Source organism: Tachypleus tridentatus, chromosome 2, assembly GCF_004210375.1.
Source record: "Tachypleus tridentatus isolate NWPU-2018 chromosome 2, ASM421037v1, whole genome shotgun sequence".
Lineage (NCBI taxonomy): Eukaryota > Metazoa > Arthropoda > Merostomata > Xiphosura > Limulidae > Tachypleus > Tachypleus tridentatus.
In genome coordinates this window covers 113358706-113367161 of record NC_134826.1, presented here as the reverse complement: position 1 = coordinate 113367161, position 8456 = coordinate 113358706, and positions in this window count along the sequence as shown.

Below are 8456 nucleotides of genomic sequence, written 5' to 3'. Positions count from 1 at the left end.
TCTGTATGTACTACATGAATTATAGTCAAGATTCATAAGTAACTGAGGCCCGGCATGGCCAGGTAGGTTAAGGCGTTTGACTCATAATCTGAGGGTCGCAGGTTCGATTCCCGGTCACACCAAACATGCTCGTCCTTTCAGCCGTGGGGGCGTTATATTGTAACGATCAGTCCCGCTATTCGTTGGTAAAAGAGTAGCCTAAAAGTTGGCGGCGGTGGGTGGTGATGACCAGCTGCCTTCCTTCTAGTCTTACACTGCTAAATTATGGACGGCTAACGCAGATAGCTCTCATATAGTTTTGCGCTAAATTCAAAACAAACAAACAAACATAAGTAACTGTGTGTGAGTTCAGTAACGACACGTATGTAATTATTTTCTTTTACCAGGCGAAGATTATACTTATTCAACACTTAAAACTTATCGAAAATAAAAGCAAGGTTGGTAGAATACAACATACTCCTACACAATGAAATTTTTGCATTACAAATTATTGTTACGCTAATTTTTAACCCCATAAAGTAATAGGCTGGTGACTTTTATTTACTAGTTTTAAGATATCAAATCTCAATGAACCAGATTTAAGTATTTTAGTTGCAGATGCTGAATGCTCCTAACTTTGAACAATTTGGTAAAATATTCATATTCATCTATTTTAATTGATATTTAAACTAGGGATCACACGATACGTATCTAGTTATTGATGCCGCGATACGTATCTAGACACAAAAGTTTTACCAACAGTGGTTTTATAGTGTTTGACTGCTTAACAATAAATTTAATTAGAAACAGATGTATAATGTTAAAATTTTTAATTTACTTAATGTCAACTAACGTAATTTACTGCCACAATTTAAAATGTTTCTAGAAAGAACGAAAATGATATTTTTTTAATTTTATGTTGTTTACGAGGCTGATCAAACTGACCGACTTCAAATAAAATTAGGGTACTGAATATATCAAATATAATATGAAAACTTATCGCAAGAGGTTAGAAGTTTATTTAGGAGGTTTTTTGAGAATATACAAAATAAGTTAGTTAATTTTTAGATGGATAAAACTATTTTTAATCTTAACATAAAAATAGCTTTACACTCGGAGCAGTGACTACTTTGACTCCATATATTAAAACATTAATTTTAGCATTAGTACTTTGTTAAAAATTCTGATTTTGTCTATGCGAAAAACTTATAACGTTTACTGAAAGCTTGTCAAATTTTGTGAAGATAAGTAAATCGTGTAAAACATCTTAAAATATTACTCTTTTGATAATTCGTTCATTTGGACGTTTATTTTACCAAAAGAACTAATTTTACTAGCCAGTAAACGACAACAATAAAGAAACATCAATTTGCATTATTAATATGCTTAAGTAGAAAGTAACAAAAGATGCATAAAATTGTAAAATATTAGAGCATGATTTTTATCACATGCTTAAGTTTATTCCTTTTCCAAGTTTTGCTTTAGCTAATATAAATTGCTGCGTTCTAACTCCATACATTTCCTTTTTTTTAAGTGCAACAATTTATGCAAAGTTTATTTTACTGTTTTATTATAGAGGGAATTCCAAATTACATTTACTTTAAGCTACAAGAAGAAATTTTAGAGTTATGATTCTAAATTAATCTACACAATTAGCAACAGTCATAAAAGATAAATCTTTACGATTTCAAGCATATTGGTCTTCAATTTACTTGACAAGAAATGACGGCTCTATTACCACCTTGGCGATTAAAGATAGTACTAACTTTATACAATACGGGTGAATATTGAGTTATACGGGCAACAAAAGTGAAATTTGCGTTGAAACCAAGTTATTAGTATCACTCCTAAAGCCAGGTATTAGATAACTCAATTTATTTTAATTTCATTTCCCATTTTATTTTCAATTAATACAATTAATTAGAGAAGTAAGTCTGAACTTTTGAATTATCAACTAGCGTCCACATGGGCGTTATCGGAGTTTTAAATACAACGTTCTATATTATTTATGTACCATACGGTTTGTGGTTTGGTTTGTTTTGAATTTCACCCAAAGTGACATGAGGGCAATGTGCACTAACCGCCCCTAATTTAGCAGTGTAAGACGAGAGGGAAGGCAGCTAGCCATCACCACCCACCGCCAACTCTTGGGCTACTCTTTTAAAAACGAATAGTGGGATTGACTGTAACTTCATAAAGCTCCCACGACTAAAAGAGCAAGTGTGGTTGGTGTGATGGGAATTCGAAACCGCTATTCTTGGATTACGAGTCGGGTGGTGCTTTAACCACCCGGCCATGCCATATCTTCAGACATGATTCTATCAAACATACCAAAATCCTTTCACACTTTTAACTGCGATTACTTTAAAAGAATGCAGTGGATTCCGTATACGGCTAAAACCAGCTGCTTCCTATGGTTGATATTACAAACTGGTTATCTTCTGCCTCGTCCGAAGTTTATAATTAGGGAGGGTATTTTGTTAAGCCATCAAAAGTCAACTTTAGATAAAAATCATATATATATATATATATATACACACACAGAGTACATGTCTTTTGAAAGTTCGAGTAGAGAGCTGATCCAGAAAACAGGGAATATCAAATGTTTTTACGTGATTTTTCTAATATTTTTATAAAGTTGTCAAGAAACTATAACACAGTATATATATAAACACACTATACCATATGACCGTAAGTGTAACTTAATACACAATTCTTAGGTCACTTTTTGCAGGATATTTTGTTCTTATCAGTCATTTATTCTCGCCACAAGAGAATTTCTCAGTAAAATAATGTTCATAATTTCATTTTGAATCACATGTCAAGAATAACTTCCCCATAGCTGAAAGGGCGGAGCATGTTTGGTGTTACGGGGATTCAAACCCGTAACTTCGGATTACGTGTCGAGTGCCTTAACCATCTGACCATGCCGGGTGTAGTGTTTGGGAGTTCAATATATAAAGCTCCATAATTACATAAAGTCAACAGAAAAAAAATATAAAGAAAAATTTTCCTCATTATAGAATTAATTTCACTAATTACGGCAAGAGGATCCTATTATCTTACGCAAACAATGAACAGTTTCATTCAGTTTGTTTTTAAAGTTTGAATACTTTAAAAAGTATTCAATATGAAGCTTTATTTGTACTTTTGTTGTATGCACTTATTAATATATTGCTGATATTTTAGTGCAAAGCTCCACAATGTAGTAATTATGCTCTAGTCACAACGAGAATCGAACCTCAGACTTTAGCGCTTTAGCTCTGTAAAAATACTGCTAGTCCATCAAAGGAAGACAGTTACTGAATGTTATAGAAACAAATCAATAGCAGGAGGGTTAAGCAAACAAGTTCAGCTTAGACTAGAGAGAAGAAGAAAGGTTAGTGTTAAAAAATAACTGTGAGCTTCAAGAATATTTTAGATGCCCGAATAGAATAAATGACATTGATTGTGATGTGTATTATATATACATACACATCCCTATCGCTTAAAACGATGACAGATTGTTTCGTTTACATACTAAACCTGTCAAATACGAAAAATTCACCCAAGATTACTATAACAGAGACTAAAAAGGGACTAAAGAAAGAGGTGTGCTGCATCGTTGTATTTATGCTAACGCCTACCGTCACATGATGATTAACATGTCCCCTGTCAAAAAAAGCATACAATATTACGTTTCCTATAACAGCTGCTATGAAAGGTAGATGTTTGTCTAAATGACGCACCAGACAGTCAACATGATGAGAGAGTAACCAGTATTTATACATCTGCAAACAAAGTTTGAAACATGTTAGTTTCTGATTCGGACTCACAATACTTGTTATTTAACCATTCAATTAAATGTGATTTTGATATACTTTTTTTTTATGACAATTGACTGGAGCTCTGTTTCAATGTAAACAAAAATGTTTTTTTTACGCATTAACTCTTCTTTTTTCAGATACATGTCAAATCAGATAGCAAAACGATTTAAATATTTACAACAAATTCTTCCTTTAAGCAGATCGTCTGTAACGGTTGAGGTCATATAAACTCACTTTGTTAATTAAAACCCTCTCAAGTCACGTTACTAATTTAAGTATACAGCAACGTTGGGACTAGAATTTGTAAGAGGTTGATCAACTTTAAAACTATCCATAAATTTGGTGTGTGTGTTTAGATGAGTGTTGTCAAGACTAGCAAGATATTGGTTTTTGAGGTGTGGATGGTTCAGATGTAGTATTACACTTTGTTGTCACGCCTGTAGAAACGTTGGTTGTGATATACAAACCATTCGTCAATGAAACATGGCTGATTAAGATGTATGCCATGCGTGATGGTTGAAAATTGCTTATGAGTTGGTTTTAAGATATTAGGCACCCGCTATAGAAGGATGATTGGTTTAGGTGCATATTCACGTTTTTGTCTGGACTTTTATGAAGTTGGTTTTGCTATATAAAATATCCATCAGTCAGGTAGTATTGCTTAAGATGTAAAACGTAAACAATAGTTAGGACTACTAAGCCGATTTGTCTTTTTTACAAACATCTTTTAGCACTAATAATTTGAGTTAGGTGGGCTAAAGAATGTGGATGACAGTTGTAGAACATGCTTAATTTATACATGTTATTCTAGTCTCCTGAAAAGAAAAGAAGTGTGTTATTTTGTGTCAAGTCTTTTTTTCAGCTGATATAACGACAAACAATATAGCAGATAAAAATGTAGAAAAAAATGAGCTGCAAGAATTTCTAACCTTTATCTGTATTAAAGCAATTGTTAGTTAATGTAGTTAGCATAATATTCCGTTTTACAGATCCATTTAACATTTCTGTAAGTTTTAACTAATTACCAAAGTTTTAAGTAGGCAGTTAGAAAGACAGTTTTATCTATTGAAGAAAGTCATTTTATATAGAGCACGATACGCTAACAAAAGTGTTTTGTTATATGAGCGAATTTTTGTGCTCAATACTGAAGAGAGAAATTTATTCTATGAACATAAAATTTTTCAACAAGAAAAAGAAGAAACAACTAAAACACTCACCTAAGTTCTGTCGACTAAACTGCAGATGTTAAAGTCTTGTCACATAATTTTGCTGATCATCAAATCACGTGATCAGTGATAGCTCCACCTGTCTCGTTACCTTGGTAACCAAAACATCAAGAGGTATTCATTTCTCGAGGGAATAAAATAGAGATAGTACTTTATGAATATATCTTGTATGTTTTTGATGCATCTAAAACCGGATTACTCTTACTTTGTCTTACTTGTTAAGTAGTAACAATAGTTAGTACCCTTTCCTTGTATGTTTGTTTATTATCACGCAGTAATCTACTAGACAAGCTGTCTTTGCTCTGTTCACCTCGGGTATCGAAACCCATTTTATAGCGTTATAAATCTTCAGGTCTACTATTGAACAACCAAGGAATCATTTTATTTTTATTTTTGAGTTAGTTGGGAACTAACAGTACTCTCGAGTTCCCACTAAAGGTTTATGGTCAAAACTGAAGGATTAAAGTTGTTTTATCTTTGCTTTTTGTTATTTTTCAGTATTTTCATGACAAAATGACTGCTGTCTAAATAATAGCACAATAGATCCATTAAAGAGGTCCTTAAGATTATGAAATAACTCAGAATATGTTATCTCAAACTTTTACCAAAGGCCAAAAGCAATTTTCCAGGATTTTTTAAAGCAATGTGATATGAAAACATTATGATGTAGCTATTTTTTAAACTAATAGTTATAGTGCAATTCGGAAACAAATGGCTACAATAAATACAATATGCTGAGTAAAGGTACTTCTTCAAATGAGCACGCTGTTTATTATCATCATGGATGGAAGATTATCTATGATATGGGAGTGCAAGTGTTTTTGTAATTAGAAGATACATTATTTTCTATGATCAGAAAACACAGTTATTTGTCATCTAGGCGTACACAGTTATATATTTTCAGAACGTATATGATTAGCTGACTTCAAAAGGTATAAGTTTATTGATCACCTTGGAGTAGCTAATACACAATTATCAATAATTAGAAAGTGAATAGTTATGTGTCATAACTGGGATCACTAAGTTATAACAGATCATTTTATAGTTGTTCATTCGTTCCGTCTTTACAAGTCTTTCAATTTTTGTGTTCATAGATTTTATCTTTTCACCATTTTTCTCTGTTTTTCTTGTTCAATAAATTTTAAATGTTTTTACTGCTTTTCTCGAATGTGATTGTTCATTATTTCGCTGTTTTTATCATATTGTTTATTAGTTTTACTACGTTTGTAATAAGTCTATTAGTTTTTTACACTGTGATTTGTATTTTTTATTATTTCCTTTGCATCTTAATCATGTCTCTTAATTTGCTTCCTAATATCAAACCTTAGCATTTTTCAAGTTAAAAATTAGTTTTCAGGTGACTTTCAAAGAACAATGGAAAGTAAATCACAGGTGAAACATCAAAATTTTATTATTCTTTGTATTTAGTGCAACAGAAACTCAATGGACGTGATTGAGTTTAGCAGATAGTTAGTATTTTTGTATCCCTCTTTTTGTTTAGTAATTGCTAACAGCTTTCAGGCATTTTTGCAGCATTTTAATCAAAGTGTCTTTTGGGACGTTACTTCTAATGTCTCTAACACGTTTACATAAAATGTCTTTGGAAGTAGTTTTGCTTTTCAAGTTTTTGATCAATCAAATCCCAGACCTGCTCTGTTGGGTTGAGATCAGGGTTTTGTGGAGACCATTGCATCATTTCAATTACTCCAGCGCTTTTTTCTTAGCTGACTAGATTCTGCATAGATTGGATAAGTGTTTGGGACAATTATTTTTTAGCAGCAACATCCTTCATCAATCATATACAAACGATTGGGTATACAATATTATATATTTGAATATACTAGCACTGGTCCATATTCCATCTATTTTCCACATATATCCTGTCGACTTGGTAGAAAAACACCCCCAAACCATCATACTACCTCCCTCATGCTTCATGGCAAGTGCTATGCATTGAGGTATTTTTCACCTTTATTCCGCCGGACGTACAACTTCGCTTTGGATCAGATATTTCAAACTTGACTCATCCGTTCTTTATCATCAAAAGTCCACTTTTAGTCTAGGGTATACTTGACAGTGTTTCGGGAGCATTTCAAGTCTGCAGCAATTTGTCGAAGAGTTCAACCAGCATAACGTAAAGCTTTATGTGAACTATCTTCTCTATTTTGATTTTATTTTGTGTCACTGTTTAAGTATTAATTTTCTCTCTCTCTCTCTCTAGTTATACGCGTGTGCGCATTTATATTTCCAATAGAAATAGAGTTCACAATTAAACATGAATTTTTATAACAAAAGCAACAGGGAATCTTCTACAGCTACAGCACTTGAAATGCTTCTAGGCAGAATTAGTAGAAGCTAACCTATGTCCTTGGAACCTTTTTTCCTTATTACTAATTATATTTTGGTGTACTAGCAATACCAAGAGTGGGGTGCGCATATGTCCGACTCGATTTTATTACTTGTTAGTATATCTGTCAGCTTCCCCTCAAATTCATATTCTTTTAGCTAGAATTATATTAAATTAATCAATGAAATTTTATAGATGGTCGATACATTAATAAAAAAGATTTGACGTCTTGAATCCGAAATAGTAATTGGATTTTATATCGGTCAAAAATGACGGATTTATGAACTCAACATTTGTACTTGAAAAACACAACAATAAACAAAAAAACTCTGAACAATTTAAGAAATTCTGTGTCTTGAACAAAAAGCAAACTGGATTCCTAAGCGACATTTTGAAATAAATTTGGTTAATATGTATTTGCCCTCCATCTACGAGTGTCTTTTGCACCCAGAATTTACAGAGAATGTGTGGTATCACAACGCTGCAAGTTATGCTGAGCAAGTATTTTTTATTTATATGTTACAAAAGTTTCAATAAAATACAATAAAAGTTAAAACTGATTGTATCTTTGTGTGATCTGGCTTGAGGCTTTCGCTTACACTCACGTTCACATTTCAGATTTTTTTCAAAGCAGAATGAAGTTAAAAAAAACATCCCATGCCATCAAAACGCAACTTACTAATTGAGCTACGATAACAAAGGATACATAAAAAAAATTATTGGAAAACAAAGGTGTGCTTTAATTCCAAGGGATGTGTCAACAGATTGTCTAATTTATCCCAGTTAAGAAAAAAGATCTAAACATTACGTATGTTAAAGGTTTAAAATATTAAAGTGTACTGACTAGTAAGTTTATGAGACATTAAGTAATGTCTTAAGTAGTGAAACTAATTATGTGAATAACGTGAATTCATTGTATTGCGTAATACATTAACTTTGAGAACGGGGGTTTTTCTAGGATGAATTTGATCATAAATCGTGCACTTGTAAAAAATATCTGAGCAGCTGAAAATTTACCTGCATAATGTGTAGGGGATGAATATTTTGAAAACATATTTAAGGTTCTAAGATTCATTCTATAGTTAATAAATAAATGTA